The sequence below is a fragment of the Rana temporaria genome, chromosome 13, assembly GCF_905171775.1.
Source record: "Rana temporaria chromosome 13, aRanTem1.1, whole genome shotgun sequence".
NCBI classification, from domain to species: Eukaryota; Metazoa; Chordata; class Amphibia; order Anura; family Ranidae; genus Rana; species Rana temporaria.
Window position 1 is genome coordinate 23,448,436 of NC_053501.1, and position 27,910 is coordinate 23,476,345.

General features: G+C 46.0%; 1 pseudogene; it reads left to right on the forward strand.

Annotated features, from left to right (window-relative positions):
- LOC120920899 lies at positions 1 to 27,601 on the forward strand (annotated as a pseudogene).
- Positions 27,602 to 27,910: the final 309 nt, after the last annotated feature.

Genomic DNA, 27,910 nt, shown 5'->3' on the forward strand with positions numbered 1-27,910 from the left:
ATCTATGGCTGGCTTAGATGTCCTTTAGGTAAGGTTTACGTCTACTACGCTAAACACTACAATTATAACTTAAAATGTGTATACAGAAAACACTCTGCTGTCCTATTAACATAAAATGATTTTGCTCTTTTAGTTTCAATCCTTGGACATTATTCCACAACAAATACACGACAACCTTGTGTATGACTTTGTTTTTAGAGTGGTAAGTTCGTGCCATTATTTATCTTACATTACACTGGGGACTGGGGATGCCGTTTTGGTTCCAATGTTATGCCGCAAATTCAGGGCACAGTGTACCCTGGAACAGCATCATGTGCTGCATGGTACGGGCCAGCCACAAGCACCATATTAACCAATGAAGCTCTAGGACTGAGATTGCACGGTGTCCCACCCGCACTATGCCAATTGAATGGTGCTGATCCAGGGCAGGTGGCATGCATTCAGGAGGGGAAACGGGGAGAACCTCCATCTAGACCATGCTCTGCCATGCTACTGGAGGTATGTTAGGCTGCATTCACACCTAAGCGACAGCCGCGTACGCGTGTAGCGGCAGATTTGCCGCGATTACAAATGTATCTTTTTTTTTTTTTTTTTTTTTCTAAAGTATTCCCATTGCTGTCTATGGGAAAACGCGCCTGTCGCGTGAAAAAAAGGGTCCGGGGCTTTTTTTTCAGGCGACAGGCGTTGCGCGTCTATGAGATGTGAACCATCTCCATAGACGGCAATGGGAATTCTCCCCTCTAGCGACAGAAGCGTCCCGTGTCGGGCGTTTTTGTCGCTTAGGTGTGAATGCAGCCTTAGGGCTGTGAGGACTGTGATGTATATTATTATGTGAGTGGAGTTGTAGTGTATTTGTTTTAAAAAAGGAGTTTGTACATTTTATTCGATTTTTAGGAAAGGACAGGGAAAATTGCTGTTCACAGACGCTCTCCATCCAATCTGACAGAGCTTGAGATATTTTGCAAAGACGAATGGGCAAAAAATTCTCTCTCTAGAATTGCAAAGCTGGTAGAGACATCCCCAAAAAGACTTGCAGCTGTAATTTTAGAGAAAGGAGGATCTACAAAGTATTGACTCAGGGGGGCTGAATACAAATGTACGCCACACTTTTCACATATTTATTTGTAAAAAAAATTGAAAACCATTTATTATTTTCCTTCTACTTCACAATTATGTGCCACTTTGTGTTGGTCTATCACATAAAATCCCAATAAAATACATTTACGTTTGTAGTTGTAACATGACAAAATTTGGAAAATTTCAAGGGGGTGTGAACACTTTTTCAAGGCACTGTATATTATTTCCAAAAGAACACGAGGGGTGTGAATACTTTTTTAAGGCACTGTATATTTCTAAAAGAACAAGAGGGGTGTGCGAGATAAAAAGGGGTGGCCAGGATGGAGGAGTCTCCCTCCCACTATAATGCAATACACAGTTCTTGTTCCAAACACTTCAGGATCAATAAGTGTACCTGTGTTTATACTTTGTCTTTTTTTCCCCCAGGGTCCAGAAATATGGCCCAGTTGTACGGATTAACTTTTTACACAGTGTGATGATTTTAGTTGTCAGCCCAGAAGCAGTGAAGGTAAGAATATCTCCATCTCTGCATCCTCCCTGGACCTTCAATGAACCAGTTGAAGCAGTAGAGCAAGCATAATATATGTCATCATAAGATGCAGCAAAATATAACATAAGTACCGTATATACTCGAGTATAAGCCGAGTTTTTAAGCCCTTTTTTTAGGGCTGAAAATACCCTCCTCGGCTTATACTCAAGTCAGTGTACCTGAATTCTTGGCAGGCGTCCGTTTTTTTAAAGTCGCAGCTTCCTCCTGGCGTTACGTTTCGTAATAGGCATTTGACACTGTGTTCCGCCTATCACGGAGGTCCTCTCATCCTCGGACAGTTTCCCAGCAGACAATGGCCCAGATTCTCAAAGGGCTTACGACGGCGCAGCGCCATGTACGCCGTCATAAGTCCTAATCTGGCCCGTCGTATCTATGCGACTGATTCTTAGAATCAGTTACGCATAGATATCCATTAGATCCGACAGGCGTAAGTCTCTTACGCCGTTGGATCTTAACTGCAATTTTTTTTTTGCCCGCTAGGTGGCGATTCCGTAGATTTCTGCATCGAGTATGCAAATTAGCTAGATACGCGAATTCCCGAACGTACGCGCGGCCGACGCAGTAAAGTTACGACGTTTATGTTAGGCTTTTCCCGGCGTATAGTTGCCCCTGCTATATAAAGGCGCAGCCAATGTTAAGTATGGCTGTCGTTCCCGCGTCGAAATTTATAAAAGTTACATCGTTTGCGTAACTCGTCCGTGAATGGGGCTGGACATAATTTACGTCCACGTCAAAATCAATGACGTCCTTGCGACGTCATTTAGAGCAATGCACACTGGGATATTTTAGGGACGGCGCATGCGCAGTTCGTTCGGCGTGGGGACACGCTTCATTTAAATGATACACGCCCCCTACCCGCCGAATTTGAATTCTGCCGGGTGATTTACGCTACGTGAATCTGGGCCAATGTGTTCATTGTTCCGCCAATCACGAACGTCCTCTTGTCCGAGGATGAAAGAATGTTCCGTGATTGGCGGAACACCGAACACAGTGTCTGCTGGGAAACTGAGTCCGAGGAGAGGACCTCCGTGATTGGCGGAAACACAATGTCAAATGTCTATCACGGAACGGAACGCCAGGAGGAAGCCGCGTCTTTTAAAAAATGGACGCAAGAATTCAGGTACTCGGGCACAGTGAGACTGCAATGGGCACAGTGAGGTATGGCACAGTGAGACTGCAATGGGCCGAGTGAGGTATGGCACAGTGAGACTGAAATGGGCACAGTGAGGTATGGCACAGTGAGATTGTAATAGGCACAGTGAGGTTGCAATGGGCACAGTGAGGCGTGCAATGGGCAAAGTGAGGCGTGCAAATGGGCATTGTTGAGCCTCTTTTTCACTTACAGTAGCTGCTGCATTCTCACCCTAGGCTCATACTCGAGTCAATAAGTTTTCCCATTTTTTTGCGGTAAAATTAGGTCCTCGGCTTATGCTCGAATATATACGGTAAGCTGTTTAAGGCCCCGTACACACGACCGGATCTATCCGCTGAAACTGGTCCGACGGACCAGTTTCAGTGGACAGATCCGGTCGTGTGTAGGCCCGACCGGACAATTGTCCGGCGGATCGGACAGTATCCAGCGGACAAAAATTTCTTAGCATGCTAGAGAAATCTGTCCGCTGGAAACCTGTCTCCTCAACGTGTCTTCCATCTGTACAGACCTCACCGACACATCGTCGCGGCACTTGGCTCATCTCAGGACATTAAGAAGGAAGATAGCATTGTTCCCAGTCATTGCAGTTGACTACAGGACACACTAACCCCTATGTTATAGATCTAAGATGAGGAGTAGGTAGTCCTAACACTTCATACCCTAGGTTGTACCACACTGCTCTTCCTTTGATGTGGTACAGTGCATTGTCATCCTAGGGACAGAAAGTGAGAAAAGGAATAAAGCCTCAAAACATAAAATAATGCAGCCACCACATGTAAGGACCGTAAGCTGCCTACATATTGTTTTTTTTTTTTTATCTTGAGCTCTGGTAACAGTATATTGCAGCACTGTACACATGGGCGTCCGCTGAATTTTTTTTCAGAGGGGGGGGTGCTTCCGCAGTGGTGATACACATTTAACCCTTTCTTCAACGCTAGAAGGGGGTTAAAAGCGTCTCCACTAGCGGCTGAAAAGCGCGAGCTAAAACGATGGTAAAGAGGCGCTTTACCGATAACGCGGCCAGTCTGCAGTGTGAAATAGCTATTGAGATAATTCAGCTTCACTCCATGCCCATATAAATATAGCCTACGAGAATGTACAGACCCCCTCTCAGCACAGACCCCCACCCTTCAGCACAGACCCCTCCATTCAGCACAGACCCCCCTCCATTCTGCACAGATGGTACCCCCCCCCCCCTTCAGCACAGCCCCCCATTCCGCACAGACCCCTTGCCATATAGAGCGGACGCCCATGACTGTACACACCATGGATTTGGGCTACAGGTTCTTAAATAGCACACAAAAAGGTCAGAATGCACATGTGTGTGCAATTGAGACCCTGTGGAGAAATTTTGGAAGCGTGCATAGACTGGGATTGTCAAGGTAAAGCAGGTATGTTTCACAAGGGACACTGGTGCAACCATGTACAGGAAAATAATAAAAATCGCTGTTACAAAGTGGCCATTAAATTTGATCGAGGTTAAAGCAATGCTCTAAGATCTATTTTTATACCTTATTGTAGGAATTTCTGATGTCTCCAAAATACCCAAAGAGCTGGTTTTACAGCCGCATGTCTTACTGTTTGGCGTTCGGTATGTACCTCATCTTCCAGAATATTGCATACAAATTATATTGGGGTTATCCAATGTACAATGAGCAAAATTATAAAATGCAATACTTTTGCGTTTGCCCCTATTTACTCATGAGCTGACTCAAAGATCTACGACTTTTTCTATGTACACAAAAGGCCTATTTCTCTCAAATACTGTTCACAAACCTGTCTAAATCTGTGTTAGTGAGCACTTCTCCGTTTGCCAAGATATCCACCTCCACCTCACAGGTGTGGCATATCAAGATGCTGATTAGATAGCATGATTATTAGACAGGTGTTCCTCAGGCCACAATAAAATGCCACTCTAAAATGTGCAGTTATATTACACAAGCACAATGCCACAGATGTCGCAAGTTGCGACTGCAGGAATGCCACCAGAGCTGTTGTCCTTGAATTGTACCCCCCCATATTTCAGTTGCTACCCCAAGAGCCCCCTGCCCACAACCTCCCATCTACCCCCCCACACAGCACTATGTGAGGGAGGTAAAGTGAAGGTTGTGGACAGGGGGCCCTGGGGGGTGGGGGGGGGCAACAACTGAGATACAGCCATGGGGCATTTACAGTACTTACCTGGCGCTATCTGGAGTCTCTGTATTTCCTGCTGCCAATGCAAATGACAAGAACAACAGCCCTGGCATCCCTCCCAGCCTGCCTGTGCCTCGATTCTCAGTGCCAGCCATCGTGGCTGCTATGCTTGTATGGCGTCCCCGGCATCTCTCCATAAGTGCCTGTACTTGTAAGTTGTCCTGCCGGCCACTGAGAAAACTATGCAGATCCACATAGCTGTCCCAATTAAAATAACACAGATTGATTCATTTAGTTATGCATAAGTTTACATTAACATTTTTCTAGCTTCCATCCAAATTTTGTGTTTTTCTTACCATCATATGCCAGGTTCTTGGGAAGAGGCTTGGTGACAGATCGGGGATTATGATCACTAGGCACAAACAAGGAGAATTATGGATCCAGCGGTTTAGTAGAACGTAAGCACAAATATTAACCAGACATTGAAACTTAAAGTGAGTTCCACTTGTTTTTTACCTTGACAATTCTTTGTCTGAATTTCTCACTTCTGTTCCTCCTCAGTAAGCTGTTCTAGCTGACTAACCCCCAGCCAGAAACGGCTCGGATGATGGGGGCAAGCTTACATGAGGAGGAACAGGAAGTGAGAAATTCAGACAAAGAAAAAACGTACTTAGGGAAATCGGAAGGAAAAGGTAAGTGAACCAACAATGCACTAGCTTAAGGGGTTTGTAAAGGAATTTTTTTTTATCTTAATAGCTTCCTTTACCTTAATGCAGTGCTGTTTTCATGTCCTCATTGTTCGTTTTTGCTCTCAAGTTGCTGTAATTCTTCTCTGATCTCCACACTTCCTGGTTGTCTGTTTCCTGATGACCACAGTGCTGGGAGCTTTCTCTCTGTGGTCACTAATCAAGGAGGTGTGATTACTGTGTGTCTAAAACCCCACAGCACCAATCAGTTTTCCAAACCATCACTGCCCTGTGTTGGCTCTGTGGCTCTGTACAGCAGAGAAGCAGGAAACAACATGCAAAAACGAAACCAGAAACTACTATATTATATATATTATATGATTGATTTTTATCTATTTTTAATCATTTTTAAAAGGAATCAGTTAACTATTATATCTCTATACCCTGTAAACAGTCATTTCAACATATTTTTTTACTTATTTACAACTCCTTTAAAGGAACCTATTTAGAAAATAAAAAACGAACCTTTACAACCCCTTTAAAGCGGAGTTCCGCCTACAACAAAAATATTAAAAGTCAGCAGCTACAAATACTGCAGCTGCTGACTTTTAATAATCGGACACTTACCTGTCCCAGGGTCCAGCGAAGCAGGGGGAACGAAGCCCCGCTCGTCTCCCGCTCCTCTCCGCGGTGCCGGCATCACCACTGTGGGCCCCCCGGCTTCACAGCCGGGCACACACTGAGCATGCGCGAGCCGCGCTGCGCACCGTGATTGGCGGAGCAATCACCTGGGACCTGTGATGTGTCCCAGGTGATTGCGGAGAGTGAGGGGGGGAGAGGTGACTTGATTCCGGTCGTCGAGGCGACCTAGGGAGGAAGTGGGAGCTGTAACCCTCTAAGAAGAGGGTTTCCGCTCCCCCCCCCTCCAAAAAATGTGGCATGTCAGGGGGACACCTTCCCTTAAAGTGGAAGTTCCATTTTTGGGTGGAACTCCACTTTAAGTCTCTATTCTACACAAACTAGCTATAAAAGGGTAGCATTGCTCTGCACTGTTATAATGGAAGTATACAAGAAGACATATTTTGGTGTCATAGGGCCAGATTCACATACATTTGCGGCCGTGTAACGTAACCCGTTTACGTTACACCACCGCAAGTTTCCAGTTTTAGTGCCCGATCCACAAAGCACTTACCTGGAAACTTGCAGCGGTGTATCGTAAATACGTCCGGCGCAAAGGCGGGCCAATTCAAATGGGCGTGTGCCATTTAAATTAGGCGCGCTCCCGCGCCGGACCTACTGCGCATGCTCCGTTTCGCAATTCCCGTCGTGCTTTGCGCGCAGTGACGTCATTTTTTCGAACGGCGACGCGCGTAGCGTAATTCCGTATTCCCGGACGGCTTACGCAAACGACGTTCATTTTTTAATTTTGACGCGGGAACGACGGTCATACTTTATACAGCAATACGATTGCTGTGTAAATTTAAGGCACCAAAAACGACGACTAACTTTGCGACGGGAAACTAGACTAGCGGTGACGTAGCGAACGCGAAAATCCATCGTGGATCGCCGTAACTCCTAATTTTCATACCTGACGCTGGTTTACGACGCAAACTCCCCCCAGCGGCGGCCGCGGTACTGCATCCTAAGATCCGACAGTGTAAAACATCGGTCGCATAGATAGAAACAGAGATACGACGGCGTATCAGGAGATACGCCGTCGTATCTCTTTTGTGAATCTGGCCCTTGGTCTCTATACATTAACCTACATAATCAGTGCCTCTGTTACCTGTATGCAGATACCTGACTGGATTGATGGCCCCTTTCAATGAGAAAGCTGAAGACTTGATGCAGAGACTGTCGGAAAAGGCTGACGGAAAAACTGACGTTGGAATGCTTAACATGTTCTGCAGAGTCACTCTGGATGTCATTTCAAAGGTACTTAGAAAGAACAGATTTAGGTTTTCCGTTACTAATAACATTGCCCAAAAACTAACAAATGGGTTCTTCCAATCTGAACAGCCCATACCTGGACTTTGATTAGAACTCTGGGTTCTGGCAGAGGAAATAACATGGTGGCTGGACTGGAGCAGCGGCTGGAGGACTTGTCTCAGCATCTACAATATCCAGACATTCGTCATTTGAGCAGAGCTCCCAAATCGCACACAAGACGGATGGAAATCAGTCTGTCTCTTGTCAAAGCCTATGCACATTTAGCACTGGAGAAGAGATGAGATTTCACTCCAAACAGATACACAATTAAAGCGGAGGTTCACCCAAAAAATACATTTTTAACATTACATTCAGCCGAGTTGTCCCAAAGACAATCGGCTGTTTTTTTTTTTTTTTCCCGTACATACCGTATTTTCACCACCGCTTCCGGGTATGTCTTCTGCGGGGCTGGGCGTTCCTAAAAAAAAAAAAAAGCAAAAAAAAATAAATAAAAAAAATTCACATTGTTTTAACAATTTGAGATAAAAACAGATATAGTCATAGCCAAAAATATTGACACCTGTGCATTTTTGTCAGCTAATTTAAATTTATCACTTGGCTCAAAAAATTGTTCCAATTACAAATGTTTAGGCATGTTTATTTCTTTTGTTTGTATTGGTATGACACAAAAAAAGTGGAGAAACAAAAAGCCAAATCTGACATTCCACACAAAACTCCAAAAATGGACCGGACAAAATTATTGACACTGTCTCCAAGTTGTAAGAAATAATTGCATTCCAAGTTTGTGATCCTCCTTTAATTTGTAATTAATCTCACCTATATCAATTACCAGGTGCTGAAAATTTAGAAATCACACCGGCAACCAGTTAAAATGAGGAAAAATTGACTCAGCATTCCTGTTGTGTGTCTCTGTGTGCCACACGGAGCATGGACAAGAAGATTGAGGATCGTCTGAGGATTAGAGAACAATAATTGTGGAAAAGCATGGACATTTTTGTCAGGTCACCTGTGGCCAGGTGACAAGTGCACTCCGTTGGGGTCAGGGATGCACCACAGGGTAGTGAACCCTATAGCCGACTGCTGCTATCAAAGAGGAAGCGTGAACCCAAGATCGCCCAGGGCGCGGAGTCTAAGACCCAGCTTTGTGTTCACCAGAGCCTCTAGTGGTGAGGATGTCCTTCGCCGCAGCTGGATCCAGGTCGCGACCCCTGGGATCCCCTAGGTCATGCTCCACAGAGAGAGAGGGGAAGCAGCAAGCAGGACAAACGGTAGTGATGGGTAAGCCGAGGTCAGGGCAACAGGCAGACTAGGGTAACCGAGGGACAGGCAAAAGGTCAAGGGCACAGGCAAACAGGAGAAGTCAGGGACGAGCCAAAAATGGTACACAGGAAGATAATCGTAGCACACTGCAGACAGGAACTTAAGCAAACAACACTGTTGAACAGCACTGCGGACCTGTAGTGCAACAGTTAATATAGACTTCCTGGGATGGCCTGGGTGGGGCCATACAGGAAGAAGTGATAAGAAGGGAACCAGAACAGGCCTCTAATGAGCAGGCCTCTAATGAGCAGATGGAAACAGGTAAGCTGCCAGACTTTATTGCATATCCATGACAATTGTCAAGTTTACAAGTCAATCTATAGAGATATTCATGTTCCTTTGTCCACTGTGCGCAACATTGAAAGGAAGTTTACAGCCCATGACACTGTAGCTGATCTCCCTGGATGTGGACGAAGGAGAAATCACTGATGTTTTGGGGTTGCGTCAGGCACTGGATGTCTTGCCTGTGTGCATATCATTATAAAAAATGTAGACTACCAAAGAAAGCACCCAGAAATGGTTAAAAAAAAAAAACGCCGAAGAGTAATCAACTGGCCAGCAATGAGTCCAGATCAAAATCTCATAGAGCACCTGTGGAGCAGCAGTTGGAAAAGGGAACCCTTCCAATCTGAGAGACCTGGAGCATATAAGTGGTCCGAAATTCCAGTAGAGGGGTACAAAAGTAATTGATGGTTACAGGAAGCCATTGATTTCAGTTATTTTTTTCCAAGGGGTGTGCTACAAAAAATAAAATGAGGGTGCCAATAATTTTTTTTCAGTCCATTTTTTGAGTTTTTTTACGTGGAATGTGTCAGATTTGGCTTTTTGTTTCTTCGCCTTTTTGAGTCATACCAATACAAACAAAAGAAATAAGCATGAGAATGCCTAAACATTTGTAATTGCAACAATTTTCTGAGCAAAGTGGTGCATTATCTGACAGAAACGCCTCACGTGGAGCTTCAGTCTTCAAGCATACAGTATATGGCAACAGATAAATCGGTGAAAGTAGCCCATTCCTCTTCAACCCCTGAGAAACAAAAGGAAAGACAGGAGCAAAACCCTGTAGTGCAGTATATTAAGCACAAAGCATTTATTAAATGGATAAAATTGCACTCACAAAAAATGGCATGTGCTAGGCATAACAGTGAGTGATGACGTGTGTAAACCAGGCCCTGCCTTGGCCGCTGGCAAGGGTATGAGAGCACACTTGTGAAGGAATACAGCTGTTGTCACTGAAGGAACACGGTCACCGATGCACAACCACAGAAGTGGAGACCTCCCGGCGTAGCCGATGTTCACACGTTTCCAAGCTTCTTCCTCTGCCTTAGCTAAGCCATGAGCTTTTTGATGCATTAGGAGCACTATAAATTAGACTGTTGTTTAGCACTGTGGTTTATTTTCTTTGGTTTCGCCATAGCCCAATTAATTTAGTTATCCTCCATAACCCCTTAATGTCCCCTCCTGTTGACCTTTTGACTGGGCCTTAATGCAAGGACACTTAAAGCGGGGGTTCACCCTAAAAACATTTTTTTTTTCTAGCATACCATCAAGCATACTAGCGCGATCTACAGTACGCCTTTATTTTATTTTTTGGCGCCATACTCACTGTTTACTGCCGTAATGAAGTTTCAGACTCCCCGCGGGGAATGGGCGTTCCTATGCACAGGGAAGATGATTGACAGCCGGCTATGGCGCGTCATGCTTCCCGAAGATAGCCGAAATAGGACTTGCCTCTTCACGGCGCCTGCGCAGTCAGCTCCGATGTCTGTGCGTAGGCGCCGTATAGCGCCGTGAAGAGGCAAGTTCTATTTCGGCTATCTTCGGGAAGCGCCATAGCGCCATAGCCGGCGCCATAGCCGGCCGTCAATCATCTTCCCTGTGCATAGGAACGCCCATTCCCCGCGGGGAGTCTGAAAGTTCATTACGGCAGTAAACTGAGTACGGCGAAAAAAAAAAAAAAAAAAAGGCATACTATAGCTCGCGCTAGTATGCTTGATGTTATCATAGAAACTTGTTTTTAGGGTGAAACACCGCTTTAATGCCAGAGTGCCCATCAATTGCCGCTACTGTGCCCCATGAGATGCTGCCAGTGTGCCAATCAATTGACGCTACTGTGCCACATCAGATGCTGCCAGTGTACTCATCAATTGCCGCTACTGTGCCCCATCAGATGCTGCCGGCACTTTTCTGTCTCGCAGCGGGTCAGCGGCGGTCTCCGTGTCTTCTTCCATCCTCTCTCAGGTGTCCAAACACAGCGCCTGACGTTTCAGCCAATCAGATGACCGTTAACAAACCCGGCAACCTGATTGTCAGAAAGGTGCATTCAGTGTTAGCAAAGCGTATTCTTTTTCTTTGCTAACACACAGCTGAGTGAACAGTGAATGCTCAGCATGGCGTCCACTCTTCACATTTTTTGGGCGCCTATTAGAGCCTTGAGGGAAGTAGCTCTGGAGGAGAACCCATGTCAGTACAATTGGCCTCCCAATAGCTCCTTTGGTAGTGCCTTGAAGGGGCATAATAAAAGTTGTTTTAGGAACCTGCTGTAGAGGATGATAGGGAGGTTTGGGGTTGAATGCGGACAATGCCTGGACACACATTGTAATTCATTGTTTTTTTTAGGTAGCTTTTGGGATGGACCTGAATTCCATTGATGATGATCAGACTCCATTTCCTCGAGCCATATCGCTGGCTATGAGAGGAATAGTGGAAATTAGAAACCCTTTGGCCAGGGTAAGGACATGATTATCTGTCTTGCAATGTGGTGCCATAATAAACTGATGCCCTTAGCTCATACTGCTATGATCATATCTATGACTGCTGTTCTCCTCTACAGTGTGCAATGCAATTTTACGATATATGTTACACTATCATACCGTGTATTGAACGCTACTACATTTATTGTAAGAATCTTTTTATTTTATGTTTATTACAGTATGTATTTCTTTCTAGTTCTCCTTGGGAAAACAGAAGTATATAAAAGATACTCAAGAAAGCCTCAGACTTCTCAGGAAAACTGGGAGAGAATGCATCGAGAGACGCAAAAAGGCAATTGAAGATGAAGAAGACATTCCATTGGATATACTCACACAGATCCTCAAAGGGGCAGGTATGCCAAAAGAGCTTGTACAGTACATGTCACATTTATTATAGAAGAAAAAAAGATCTACTCTACACAAAATAGGCCCTCCTGCTAAGTCTCTACTGTTGCCAGAGGTTGCCATGTTAAACATTTAGGAGCCATACCAAGGAAAAAGACAAGAGTCCCAGATCTTGAAAGAACTACGTCCTACTGGAAGAGGTTTTGGGAAAGGACCACCTGCTCTTTTTTTTTTATTGTTGCCAGGGGTTATGATGCAAAACATTCAGGGGCCATACCTAGGAAAAGTAGGGTGGATGCTCAAATTTTGGAAGCGGTCCTCCTGGAGAGGTTTTGGAAGAGGTCCCCTATTCAATCTTAATTGTTGTCAAGCCCCGTACACACGACCGGTTTTCCTGTCAGGAAAACTGCCAAGAGAGCTTTTGGCTGGGAAAACCAGACGTGTGTATGCTTCCTCGCAGTTTTCCCCGTCAGGAAAACAGCCGGGAAACCCAGTGGGAAAATAGATATAGAATATAACCTGCTCTCTGATTTCCTGTCGAGATTCCCGGCGTTTTTTTTTTTTTGCCAGATCTACTACTTTCCTATGGGAAACACTGCGAGGCAGTGAAGATGGAGCATACACACGGGCAGGATTCCCGGCCAAAGCTCCATGGCAGTTTTCCTGCCGGGTTCTTGGCTTTCCCCTCGGTTTTCTCGGCAGCCTTTTTACCGCCTGAGAAAACCGAGCGTGTGTACAGAGCTTCAGGGTTGTAAAACATTTAGGGGGCATACGTAGAAAAAAGTAAGAGGCTTTGCAATATTGAAAGAGGACCTCCTGGAATAGATTTTAGAGGAGGTCCCCCTGCTCATTCTTTACTGTTTTCAGGGGTTATGATGCAAAAAATTTAGAGGCCATACCTAGGAAAAATGTAAAATTTAGAAGAGGATGAGGTCCTCCTTGGAAAAGGTCTTTAGGCCCCTTTCATACTTGTGCTACTCCAAAGTCGCGTGATTTTGCCACAATTTCGTGGCCACCATATTGCTGTGATTTTACCGCGATTCGCGGCCATGATTTCAGGGTATGCCTGTGTAAGTGCCATCAAAATTGGACCAAAGTAGTGCAGAGACTTAGGGCTAGATTCACATAGAGTTAGGCCGGCGTATCAGTAGATACGCCGACCTAACTCGGAATCTGCGCCGACCTAAGTTTAAGTGTATTCTCAAAGAGAGATACACTTAAACCTATCTAAGATAGGATGGCTTGCGCCATCCTATCTTGGGGTGCAATATTTAGGCTGCCCGCTAGGTGGCGCTTCCATTGCGGTCGGCGTAGAATATGTAAATCGCGGTCGGCGTAGAATATGTAAATCACTAAATACGCCTATTCACGAACGTACGCCCGGCCGACGCAGTACAGATACGCCGTTTACGTAATGCATTAGCAGGCCTAAAGATATTCCATCAAATAGTTGGAATAATAATGTTAAAGTATGGCCGCCGTTCCCGCGTTGAAATTCGAAAATTTTACGTTGTTTGCGTAAGTCGTCCGTGAATAGGGATTTACGTCATTTACGTCCACGTCGAAACCAATAGGCCCGTGCGGCGTACGTTTCCGCAATGCACACTGGGATATGTAGGCGGACGGCGCATGCGCCGTTCCAAAAAAACGCCAATCACGTAAGGTCAAACAAAATTAACATAAAACACGCCCCCTCAGCCTATTTTGAATTAGGCGCTTTAGGCTACGCCGCCGTAACTTAGCAGGCAAGTACTATGTGAATCATGTACTTGCCTCGCTAACTTACGGCGGCGTAGTGTAAAGACGATACACTACGCTGCCGCAAAGTTAGGACGGGCTATGTGAATCTAGCCCTTAAAGTCGTGCCAATATGAATGGTAGTCATTGAAAATCATTGAGAATGACTTGTCATGCGATTTTGCAGTCCAAAATTGTGGGACAAGTCCTATAAGTGTGAAAGGGGGCTTACTGTTTTTAGGGGTTATGATGCAAAACATTAAGCCCCCTTTCCCACTTGTGCGACTTCAAAGTTGCGCAATTTTACCTGTGATTTCACCGCGATTCGTGGTCGCGATTCCAATGAATGCCTGTGTAAGTGGCATCAAAATCGGACCAAAGTAGTGCAGGGACTACTTTGAAGTAGGCACGACTTGAAGTTGTGCCAGTATGAATGGTAGTCATTGAAAATCATGGAGAATGACTTAGGCCCCTTTCACACTTATACGACTTGTCCCACTATTTGTGATGGCAAAGTAGCATGACAAGCCGTTTTTCATGATTTCCAATAACAATTCATATTAGTACAACTTCAAGTCGTTCCGACTTCACAGTAGTCCATGCAATACTTTGGTCTGATTTTGATGCCACTTACACAGGTATTTCCTGAAATTGTGGTATTTGAATTTGAAGTCACAGTAGTGTGAAAGGGGCCTTATCTAGGTGAAAGGGGCCTTATCTAGGAAAAAAAGGCCTATTCTCCGATCTTGTGGCCAATTACACATCTGTGGATATGCATTTTCAAGAAAGATTCATTTACTCTTTCCTCTCTTCACAGCCCAGGAGGATGAATGTGATATGGAAGATTTGATAGACAATTTTGTTACTTTCTTCCTTGCAGGTTTGTATTCATATCTATTCATGTAAAGTGGTTTTAAACAGCAGGTTGAACTGCATGTAGAATAAGACACAAGAAATACAGGCCTAGGGCAATGCACATCAGGGTAAATGTGTAACAATATCCTATAACAACTAATCTGATTTTATCTTTCACCCCAGGGATGGACTGCCCATTGGGACTACAGGGAGTTTCCCGGTGGGCCGATGGCTCAGTGGGCTGACTTCAGTGACAGCAGACCGCCGCCCCCCTCCGCTCCTCTGTCTCTCCCTTCCCGCAGCGCTCACCTCCTCTCCCTCCCCACAGCGCTCACTTGGGGGGAGCAAAGAAGCAGGAGGAGGACCAGAGGAGCAGGGGGGATGACAGAGGAGCATGGGGGAGGGGACAGACAGCTGACTCAACAGCTATGGCCTGGGAGTTTCTCACTTCTGCCTAATCTTGTCCCATAAGGGGGGGGGGGGGGCACCAAACTGATTCTTTGCCCCGGGTGAAATAATGTCTAGCTTCCCCACTGGTACTGCCTATAAGAGTACCAGCGGTTCTACTCTAATAAATACAACGGCTAGTGAAGGGGAAGAGGGGGCTTGGGAGGCCGGGGGGGGGGCGGGAGTTGTCCGGCCGCCATGGGAGAGACCTGTCAAAGTGGGCCAGTCTGGATGAAGTCCAGGGCCAAATTTTTGTCCCAGTCCAGCCCTGTTTCACCCTCATTCAGTTTTTGCATGGCTGGCATTAGAAAGCTTCAGTTTTACTCCAGTTTCTGTCCCTCTGGTCTTTGCAAATTAACTGCGCCGATTGCTAGCTCTTGTGCTTATAAAGGCTCTTTAAACAGATCTGTGTCCTTTTCAGGGCAAGAAACAACTGCCAACCAGTTATCATTTACAGTGATAGAACTGGCACGGAACCCGGACATTCGAAAAAAGTGAGACACATAATGATTTGCATACTGCTTTACCGATGTGTCATCCCTTTCCCTTTGTATAATTGGTATCATAACACGTTTTTTGGTTGTGCGTTATTTTTGCATGAGGTTTGAGGTCACGGGGCACATATTCATACCTAGCGCTCATTCATTGCGGTAACTTTGTAGTCTAACATCTAAGTGCGTTTAAGAACGAGATTGTGGGAAGATCTGCAAGGGTATTGAAAGAGTTTAGGGTGATATCTGTGGCACAGTGATTGAAACATATAATTGTTAAACTTACCTTTCAGGGCTCAGGATGAAGTAGATGAAGTTATTGGTTCCAAAAGAGACCTTGTGTACGAAGATCTTGGAAAACTCCAATATTTGTCTCAGGTAGCTGCAAAGAAAAAAAAAAAAAAGGTCCAGTTCACAAGTTGCTCTATATTTAAAAGACCCTTTGAGGGAACACAATCACCAATCAGCAAGTATATATATTATTTTTATATATATATATATATATATATATATATATATATATTACATATACAGGGCCAGATTCACAGAAGAAGTACGCCGGAGTATCTGCTGATACTCCGGCGTACTTTCAAATTTGCTGCGTCGTATTTTTATTTGTAATTCACAAACAAAGATACAACAGCATTTGGCTAAGATCCGACAGGCGTACGGCTTCGGATCTTAGGATGCAATACTTCGGCGGCCGCTGGGTGGAGATCGCGTCGTTTTCCACGTCGGGTATGCTAACTAGCTGTTTACGGCGATCCACGAAGGTACGCTCGTTCGTCGCATTCTCTTACGTCGTCACTAGTCGACTTTTCGCATCGCAAAGTTACGGCTGCTATTTAGGTGGTGTAACAATAGACAGCCCATGTTAAAGTATGGCCGTTGTTCCCGCGTCGAATTTCAAATTTTTTTTTTTGCGTAAGTCGTCCGGGAATACGAAAGGACGTAACGCACGTCGCCGTTCCAAAAATTACGTCATTTCGCGCAAAGCACGGCGGGAAATTTCAAAACGGAGCATGCGCAGTACGTCCGGCGCGGGAACGCGCCTAATTTAAATGGTACACGCCCCATTTGAATTAGACGGGCTTGCGCCGGATGGCTTTACGCTACGCCGCCGCAAGTTTACACGCAAGTGCTTTGTGAATCAAGCACTTACGATGAAAACTTGCGGCGGTGTAACGTAAAGGGGATAGGTTGCGCCGCAGCGCAAGTACGTGAATCTGGCCCACAGTAAATATATTTAAATATATATTCCTACACATAGCTGACTTCCTGTCCTGTAGTAAGATAGTTTGAAAGTGGACCTTTCAATAACTTAAAAATTATTTTGTACATTCCTAATATGTCACAAAATAAACTAACTGTACAGTAAAACCTTGGTTTGAGAGCGTTTTGCAAGACAAGCAACATTTTTAAATACATTTTGACTTGATATACAAGCTAAAGAAAGAGATTACATGGCCATTAAGTAGTAAATACAGTAATATTTTTTTTTTATATATATATAAAAGAGATCAAGGTTTGATCTGGGTTACTGTCAGGGTCAAGGTTGGGTTCTAATGTCAGGGGTCAAAGGTGACTTTTTTTTTGTTTTGTTTAAAAAAAAAAAAAAAAACTTTTATTTAGTCTCCATGGGCCAGATTCAGAAAGACTTACGACGGACGTATCTGTAGATACGCCGTTGTAAGTCCGAATCCGCGCCGTCGCAACTTTAAGCGTATGCTCAAACTTAGATACGCTTAAATGTTTCTAAGATACGACCGGCGTAAGTCTCCAATGCCGTCGTATCGTAACTGCATATTTACGCTGGCCGCTAGGGGCGTGTACGCTGAATATGTAAATCAGCTAGATACGCCTATTCACGAACGTATGCCCGGCCGTCGCAGTACAGATGAGCCGTTTACGTAAGGCTTTTTCCGGCGTAAAGTTACCCCTGCTATATGAGGCGCAGCCAATGTTAAGTATGGACGTCGGGACCACGTTGAATTTTCCGTCGATTAAGTCGTTCGCGAATAGGGCTGGGCGTCATTTACGTTCACGTCGAAAGCATTGGCTTCTTGCGAGTTAATTTGGAGCATGCGCACTGGGATACTTTCACGGATGGCGTATGCGCCGTTCGGAAAAAGCGTCATTTACGTGGGGTCACAGTACATTGACATAATACACGCCCACATCTTCCAAAAAACGTAAATAGGATACGTTACGCCCGCACAAAAATATGCGGTCCCTACCTGAATCTACCCCCATGTGTTCAACCACTTCAGGATTTGCCCTCTTAATAACCAGGCCATTTTTTGTGAAAACGGCACTGGCGATTGCGTGATTGTGCGACGCTGCACACAAGCAAAATGTATGTTTCTTTTCCCCACAAATAGAGCTTTCTTATGATGGTATTTGATCACCTCTGTGGTTTTTATTGTTAGCGCTATAAACCAAAAAATGTTAAAAACATTTTTTTTTACTTTTTGCTATAATAAATATCTCCCCTAAAAAAAAAAAAAAAAAAAAAAAATTTCTTCAACAGTTTAGGCCAGTATGTATTCTTCTACATACTTTTGGTAAAAGAGAATCGCAATAAGCGTTTATTGATTGGTTTGAGTTATAGCATCTACAAAATAGGGGATAGATTTTTGGCATTTTTATTATTATTCTTTTATTTTTTATTAGTAATGGCGGCGATCAGCGACTTTTTAGTGGGACTGCGGCATTGCAGAGGGAAAATCAGACACTTTTGACACTTTTTTTTGGGACCAATGACATCTTGGTTTGAGGATTCAAACCAAAGATACGACGCGGGTAATTCGAAAGTACGCCGGCGTATCAGTAGATACGCCGTCGTACTCGCTCTGAGGATCTGGCCCCAAGGGGCTAAAAACGGACATTGATGTTATAACAAAGACTGCTGTCTGATATTACATGTCACTAGATTGGCAAACTTTGGATTTAATGTGCATATTTTGTAGGTCTTAAAGGATAGGTTTAAGGCTCTTACCCCCCTGGTCCAGGTACATCACGTGCCTGAAGAAGAAAACTGTTATAGAGGTCGTGAGGAATTCCTGCTAATTCGTCCCTGATGGTAAGTTTTAAACCACTACTGTACCCACTGACCCAAGCAATGTTTACAGTCTACATATATAGTAATGGCTACCCTAAAGAATTATGTAACCAGATCTAACCCCCTTTTAATGGGAGGGTCTAATTACTGTCTGTGCTGGTGTGATGAAGTACTAAAATTAATATTTTTGTGTTATGATTACTTTCCTCCTGAGCTACTCAAATGTTACCTATGTATGTGTGAAAATATACTACAATGCTGTTACTTTTTCCTTAGAAGACATTAAGGGTTAAAATCTCGGCTCAGGAAGTGAAGAGAGCTGTTATCCCTCCCTTGTACGCACTCCTAAACTCCCTCCTTCCGGCCCATCCCATCGAGTGAAGAAGATGGCTCCCAAAAGACTTTGAAACAGTGTGCCCACGATGCCAAGAACAGACTAAGCCAGGGGTGCCCAACCAGTTGCCCGGGGGCCCACATGTGGCCCGCGGAGCCCTCTGATGTGGCCCGCACCTTCTTCTCTGGGTGGCTGGTTTTGGCAAGCCCAGATTGCAGGTTGCCGACACTGCCATCCAAGAGCATCAGTGTTGTGAATGAAGCCGGCGGTAGAGGAAGCAAGTGGCTTTTCAGAAAGTGCACCACACCTGCAGGATATATTAGAAGTCTATGGCAAAGTGCAGCTAAGCCCCTGGGAAAACCTCAGGTACACTGCGCCACAAACCCACAGTGTGAGTAGAAACCGCAGACCATCAGTGTAAAATCAGCCTTAGGGGCCCCTTTCCACACGATCGATCCAACCCAGTCGGCAGATGTAACAGACTTTTGTTGTTCGTTTACACCCTCCGTACCTCCAATCCAAACGGTTAAAAAAAACAGAAGTGGATCCCTCCCTTTCCATTTGATTGGATCAGAGGGCCCATAGAGTAGATTGGGGGCTGTGTCTGTTTTGCATATTCTGACTGCCCACTCCACTCATTGTAGCTCACAACTGGTTACTAAGGTCGCTTAAGTGCCCTGCGCCTTCAAAAGGTTGGGCACCCCTGACTAAGCCAATGAAATGTGTTCACTTTGTATGATGTCATTCTGGTTTAAAAGACCAAGTTAAAAAGTCCAGCCCCCTCTCTGTGGCTGAACGGATGGAAGGTGAAGATGTAGACTGTTTTTCTCTCTGGGTCTGCAGGGGGTTCACTATTATAATTTGGGGTCAAACGGCAGAAATGGGTTTTTTTTCTAGAATTGGGCAAAGAGTACCACTACATCACTGGCCCAGCAACTTTGTCCCTCCCCTCACCTCTTGTACATAGCCTTTTATGTAGCTGCGTGGAGAGGAGGTAAGGGGAGTACTATAGAATATTACTTGAGGTACAGCTCAGAGTCTTCTGGGTCTGCCAACATCACATCCAAGTTGGGGAAGAACCAGCAGCAGTTTCTGGCTTTTTGATGTCTACAAAGGGGAAGATTTTACAGGTAAATAACATGAGTCTATACACTAAATTCACATAAATTCTTACGGGTGAATTTTTGTTGAAATTAACAATGGTGACAGAGTATTGAAAAAAAATTACATTTGGCATCATTTTCATTATTAATTGTTGTAGCTATAGTGCGTGTTGACGATTAGGGTGTAGGTGGAGGTTACATTTTAAAGGCGGAGTTCCGCCAATTTTTTTTTTTTAATCAGCAGCTACTAATACTGGTAGCTGCTGACTTTTAAAAATATGGACACTTACTGGTCCAGGGGCACCAACGATGACCTCACCCAAGCCGACCCATCCCTCTGCTCCGGTTGGAGGTGCCGGCATCTTCAGTAAGGCCCCTTTCACACTGTGGCGGGAGGTGGCGGTGGCGGTAAAGCGCCGCTATCTTTAGCGGCGCTTTACACGTCAGAATTTCGGCGGTATTTGGCCGATAGCAGTGCGGGTTTAACCCCCCGCTAGCGGCCAAAAAAAGGTTAATACCGCCGGCAATGCGCCTCTGCAGAGCGCATTGGTGGTGGTATATGCCACGGTTTCCCATAGCTTTCAATGGGAAGGGAGAGGCGGAGGAGCGGTAAACACAAATGCCGCTAGCAGCACTTTTGAGCTGTCCTGTTATCGCACTGCTCCAGTTGTGAAATCTTTCGGGGCTTTCATACTGGAGAAACAGCAGCCGTTGTTTCAGGGTCAGTAGCACCTGCAAACCGCCCAGTGTGAAAGGGGTCTAAGGAAATTAGAAAATAAAGCCTTGCGGCTTCACAGTCTGGTTCCCTACAGCGAAAAATAATGTTATGGCTCATCATTGTATATTTGCATAGTATACAACTACATCCTGTATCACGCCTTAGGCTTCACTCACACTTGGCGGACTCCGTCGCTACGGAGTCCGCCTGCTCCCGTCGGCCTCAGCGGGAGATCAGTCCGCAGATCTCCGCTGAGCCGACGATGACAAGCTCCTCTCTGCTCACTGAGCTGGGAGGGGCTTGTCGGGCACCGCTGTGTCCCTATGGAGCGATCTGATGAAAACGGACAGCATGTCCGTTTTCATCAGATCTTACCCTGATCTGATCCGCATGGACGGATGGGGACGTGGCCCCCATACGTTTTTTTTAGCGGGTCGGATGTCAGCGGACATGTCCTCCGCTGACATCCGACGCTCCATAGCGATGCATGGAGCGCCGTTCAGTCCGCCGACAGACGGACCCGAACGGCCAAGTGTGAATGAGGCCTTACTGAGTGATGTTTATTGAGTATTACAATGTTCTAAAATCAATCCACCTAATAAAAATGTGGAATGTTCTACTTACTGAAACAAAGTTCAGCCAATTTATTTTATGAAATAAACCTGTATCTTCTGTATCTTCTGTTCCTTGCACAGTTTAACACCTACGTCATGGGAAGGATGGAGCAGTTTTACCCAGATCCCCTTGTTTTCAACCCAGATCGATTTCACCCGGATGCCCCCAAGTAATCATTTTTTTCTTACCTGTGCTAATTGTTATCTTTGTGATACCCTGGAAATAGGCAGTTTGACTAAAAACCATGGGCCAAATTCTCAAAAGAGATACGCAGACTTAACTGCTGTTCAGCCTGCGTATCCCTGTGCCTAACTTTGGAAACGATTCTCAAAAGGCTTTTTCCAAAGTTAGGCAGAAAATCTGACATGTGTAAAACACTTACACGGTCAGATTTTAGGATGCAGTACCTGCATCCGCCACTGGGGGCATTTCTCATTGAAATCCAGCTTTGCGTATGCAAATGAGGACTTAAGTAGATTTTCAAAGCATTTCAGCACTTTGATTTTCTGCCTAAGTTCCGAATTTGCCGGCGCAAAATTAGGGCTGGTTTTACAATGTGGAAAAGTTAGCCAAACCTTGTAAAGGCCCATTCCAGCGACGGCATTGGTATACATTCCTGAGGGAGAACTCCACGGCAATTTTGAAATTCAAAACCGGCATGGGTTCCCCCCCAGGAGCATACCAGGCCCTTAGGTCTGGTATGGGTTGTAAGGAGACCCCCCCACGCCGAAAAATTGACGTAGGGGGGTCCCCCTACAATCCATACCAGACCCGTATCCAAAGCACGCTACCCGGCCGGCCAGGAAGGGAGTGGGGACGAGCGAGCGTCCCCTCCCCCTCCTGAGCCGTGCCAGGCCGCATGCCCCTTCAACATGGGGGGGTTGGGTGCTCTGGGGCAGGGGGGCGCACTGCGGGCCCCCCCACCCCAGAGCACCCTGTCCCCCATGTTGATGAGGACAGGACCTCTTCCCGACAACCCTTGCCATTGGTTGTCGGGGTCTGCGGGCGGAGGCTTATCGAATCTGGGAGTCCCCTTTAATAAGGGGGCCCCCAGATACCGAGCCCCCCACCCTAAGTGAATGGATATGGGGTACATCGTACCCCTATCCATTCACCTGTAGGCAAAAAGTAAAAGTTAATAAACACACAACACAAGGCTTTTTAAAATATTTTATTATTCTGCTCCGGTTGTCATTGGTTGTCGGGGTCTGCGGGCGGAGGCTTATCGGAATCTGGGAGTCCCCTTTAATAAGGGGGCCCCCAGATACCGGCCCCCCACCCTAAGTGAATGGATATGGGGGACATCGTACCCTATCCATTCACCTGTAGGCAAAAAGTAAAAGTTAATAAACACACAACACAAGGCTTTTTAAAATATTTTATTATTCTGCTCCGGAGGCCCCCCCTGTCTTCGTTATTAGCTCAATTACCAGGGGGGGCTTCTTCTTCCGCTCTCCGGGGGTCTTCTCCGCTCTCCGGGGGTCTTCTCCACTCTCCGGGGTCTTCGCCGCTCTCCGGGGGGGCTTCTCCGGACTCCGGGGGCTTCTTTCCATCTTCTCCCCCTCTTCCGCTCTTGACTCGGCGAACCCCGGTTCTTCTGCAGCTCTCCGGTGCCTTCTTCTTCAGCGCTCCGGCAGGTACCCACGTGGTGGGTGACGTGCACCCACCACGTGGGTACCTACCGGAGCATGATGGGACGGTGATGCCTATATAAATGTGATGCAAGGCGCGCTTCCATCATTACAGCGACAACAGGCGACGAGGCAAACATCGGAAGAACAGAAGACCAGAAGACCCTGGCGTCACAGAAGACCGCGCCGGCTGCCTGTTTTGAAATCGAGCTAACACACAAACATAGCAGGCAGCCAGCGCTGAAGAAGAAGGCACCGGAGAGCTGCAGAAGAACCGGGGTTCGCCGAGTCAAGAGCGGAAGAGGGGAGAAGATGGAAGAAGCCCCCCGGAGTCCGGAGAAGCCCCCCCGGAGAGCGGAGAAGACCCCCGAGAGCGGAGAAGACCCCCGGAGAGCGGAAGAAGAAGCCCCCCCTGGTAATTAGCTAATAACGAAGACAGGGGGGGCCTCCGGAGCAGAATAATAAAATATTTTAAAAAGCCTTGTGTTGTGTGTTTATTAACTTTTACTTTTTGCCTACAGGTGAATGGATAGGGGTACGATGTACCCCATATCCATTCACTTAGGGTGGGGGGGCCGGTATCTGGGGGCCCCCTTATTAAAGGGGACTCCCAGATTCCGATAAGTCCCCGCCCGCAGACCCCGACAACCAATGGCAAGGGTTGTCGGGAAGAGGTCCTGTCCTCATCAACATGGGGACAGGGTGCTCTGGGGTGGGGGGGCCCGCAGTGCGCCCCCCTGCCCCAGAGCACCCAACCCCCCCATGTTGAGGGGCATGCGGCCTGGCACGGGCTCAGGAGGGGGGGGGGACGCTCGCTCGTCCCCACTCCCTTCCTGGCCGGCCGGTAGCGTGCTTTTGGATACGGGTCTGGTATGGATTGTAGGGGGACCCCCTACGTCAATTTTTCGGCGTGGGGGGGGTCTCCTTACAACCCATACCAGACCTAAGGGCCTGGTATGCTCCTGGGGGGGAACCCATGCCGGTTTTTTTCTTTGAAAATTGGCATGGAGTTCTCCCTCTCAGGAATGCATGCTGAGCGACGCTGTCATTTTTTTTTATAATTAATTGTTTTCCCCGGCGCGTCTTTTTTTTTCACACCCGTCGCAACTTTAGTGTCCCGTCGAAATTCTCAAAGCCGACCGGCGTTAATTACGTTCGCGCGCTGCACGTCGGGAAAATGACGTCACACGCATGCGCAGTACGGCCGGCGCGGGAGCGCGCCTCATTTAAATTTAAAACGCCCCCAGGAGAGGAGGACCGCCTTACGACGGCGGCACTTAAGTTACACAGCGTGTAATTTCTACCTAAGTGCTTTGACGATCAGGCACTTAGGTAGAAATTTTAAGTCAGTGTAACTTAACTGCTGAAATTTAAGTTACGCACAGTTTTTGAGAATTTGGCCCCATACTTCTACATTGGTTATGGTCTAGATCAGCCATTCTCATCTAGGGTTCCATGGAATCCTAGGGATCCTCCAAATGTTGATAGGGGTTCCTTGAGCTGTGGCTGATTGACCTTCTATCTTAAGGTGTCTGCATTGTTCTGTTGGTAGAGACAGTTGCAAAAAGACAAAAGAGGTAGCCCTGGGAATTAGAATGAGGTGAGAGAGGTTTAGCCAATGTTCACAGCGAACAATGAGACAAAATCAATTAAGGTGTTATGTAACGGAATGGCAACAATGATTGTGAGTTACCCGGCATAATAGCCAATGTACACAACACAGACGTAACGTATTTATTGAGGTATAGCGCGCTCCCGCGTATAGCACGCACCCCTAAAAATGCCCGAAATTCCTGTGGGAAAAAATATTTTTTGTACTTACTGTTTTGGTGTCCTTGCGCAGCGGCCTCGTCGGGTCCGGCGTCCGTCTGCGGCTTCGGGTGTCCTCTTCGTCGGGTCCGGCGTCCTTCTGCGGCTTCCGGTGTCCTCTTCGTCGGGTCCGGCGTCCTTCTGCGGCTTCGGGTGTCCTCTTCGTCGGGTCCGGCGTCCTTCTGCTGCGTCCTCGCGTCCTCCCCGCTCGTTTTCCGCGCCGAGTTTGAATACTGCCCCGACATATACAGAGCGCAGTACACTCGTGTATGGTCGGGCATTTGTGTATCTCGCTGATTTACATATTATTTATCGTAAATCAGCGGGAACTGGCTTGACATCACTGATAGTATACAATGCTTCAAGCTTGGTGTTCAGAAGGATTCGAAAAATTTACATAGCGCCGTTGCCAATTTTGCCCTATTGTTGGTGTCATTGGGAGGCATTATCATTTTGGACGCAGGGAGACCAAGAAAATAATGAACACTGAAAATATGTCTTGGATTAAAAACAGGTAACATAGCAGTAAACAAAATGTCCATTATTTACAGAACCATCACAGAATGGAAATTTTAAATATCAACCAGAACAGAACATAAAAAAAAGGGGGGGGGGGGGGGTGGATACATATTCAAAGTTTATGAATGATATGGTGAATCAGATATGTTACAAGATCAGGAGGTATCGCTCCCTTCAGGCGCTATAGTGCATTCAAATTCTACCCAAAGTGACCAAATTTTAAGAATTTTTTAGGGGATCCTCTGGTTTCTTAAAGCGGAGGTTCACCCTAAAAAACAACTATGTACCATCCAAACTAGCATACTAGCGTCAGCTACAGTATGCCTTTTTTTTTTTTTTTTTTTTTTGCGCTGTACTTACTGTTTAATCGGTCACTTTCGTTTCAGACTCCCGCGGGGAGTAGGCGTTCCTATGAAGAGGGGAACATGACTGACGTCCGGCTATGGCGCGTCACACGTTCCGAAAATAGCCGGAGTAGGACTCGGCTCTTGACGCCGCTATACGGCGCCTGCGCACAGACTAGGAGCTGACTGCGCAGGCGCCGTATATGTCCGAGTCCTATTTCGGCTTTTTTCGGAACACGTGACGCGCCATAGCCGGACGTCAATCATGTTCCCCTCTTCATAGGAACGCCTATTTCCCCGCCGGAGTCTGAAACGAAAGTGACCGATTAAACGGTAAGTACAGCGAAAAAAAAAAAAGGCATACTGTAGCTGACGCTAGTATGCTGGTTTGGATGGTAGATAAAGATTTTTTTTTTTTTTAGGGTGAACCCCCGCTTTAAGTCATTAATACAATGACTTAAAGCGGGGGTTCACCCTAATGTAATCCAATCCAAAAATGTAATGTAATGTAATCCAAAAATGTACGACGGGAGGGGTGTGCAATGCCATTAATTCTTATTGGAACCCCAATAGCTGTGTGATTTTGCCACGATTGTTGCATTGCAATCGTGTGACACATGACGCTCAAAAAGAAGGAGAAGCTCCTTTTGAACGATAGCATCATGTGTTGCGATTTGCCACGATTGCAGCACGGTTTATCAAGTGACAACCGTGGCAAAATCGCACCGCGATTGTGGTGGCATTCGGATCGCTCGGGTGTAAACGGAGCCTTAGAGTAGTTTGCTTTGCCACACGAAGTAAGCACTTTTTTTCTTTTTCCAAACAGGCCATATTTTACATATTTCCCATTTTCTCTTGGTCCACGTTCTTGTATTGGACAAGTCTTTGCACAGGTTTGTTAATTCATTTTATTTCATATCAATGTGGCAAAGAAAAATGCCTGGAGTATAGAGACATATACACTAGAAAACATGGACAGAATAAAGGACAAAGTGTCTTTATACACCACCATCTACTGGCCACTGATACTTGCCTTCTCTGCACTCTCCCACTGTTGGGAATGCCTTGGTGCCAGAGCTTACACAGGTTAATTATCTTACTCCCATGCCCACATGTTCAAGTTTGGTAGTTTGCCGATCAGGCTTGAGCACTGCATCCCGGGAGAAATAGGAGAAGGTCACACGCTTCCCCAAATTCGTTATTTCCATGGGCTCTGGCAGATGACGAATCGAGAAAGGAGAAGGTAAGCATCAGTTGATGCTTGGAGGGACAGGGGGGTTGTTATTAAAGTGGAGGTTCACCCTCCAAAAAATTTATGTGGGATATCCGGAGATACGCCGTCGTATTTCCTTTCTGAAACCTGGCCCACAGCGATCAAAATAGAATTTCAGAGATTTGCACCTTCCCCTTGGTGCTCCTTTTGATCTTTTGCGCACCTTCTGTGGCCTGTATAAGGGGCTCCCATTCCACCGGCTGGATTCTTTTAATTTATTTCATATTATGGAGATTGTAACAGAAGGAGGGTGAAACACAAAGGGGTACAGGAAGACCTAAAACTCCCATTGGACAGAAACACAATCAGAAACTATGGCAGGGCCAGGAAGATCTCTGTCTTGGAACATTTTGATTATGAGAAGCTGCATGAGTTGTATCTACAATGTTAATGTTGGGTGTACCGAAATCTGATTTTCTGTGTCTTCCTATACAGATGGAAGCGAAGGTGGTAATAGCCAAGCTCCTGCAGAGATTCGAGTTTGAGTTGGTGGAAGGGCAAAGCTTTGAGATATACGACACAGGCTCTCTACGACCCATGGGAGGGAGCAATATGTAGACTGAGGCCCCGAACAATCTCTGGAACCATGAAGAAATAGAGTTTTTATGTATACTGTTTTTTTGTAGTGTCTATAGCAAATACCTAAAAGTCTATATACTAATGAGTTTACAAAAAAAAAAAAAAATTTTTTTAAAGGGGTCAGCTTACCTTTACCAGAAAAACTGCTTATGCATGTAAGGGATGCCTGTAGATTGAAAGAAGCTGTGTAGCGTTCAACAAAGTTAAATAATGCCCTAACCATAGGAGTAGGCCATTTATGTACTCAGGGCCAATTCACCCTATAGGCTCACTATGCAAGCCGCTTTGGGGCCCTCAAAGCTGCCCCTCGCTTCTCAACTCGCTGGCTGCATGGGAGAAGAGGTAAGAAGTCAGCACCCCCCCGCTTCTCACTTCTAATCTTTAACCACTTAAGCCCCGGACCAAAATGCAGCTAAAGGCCCAG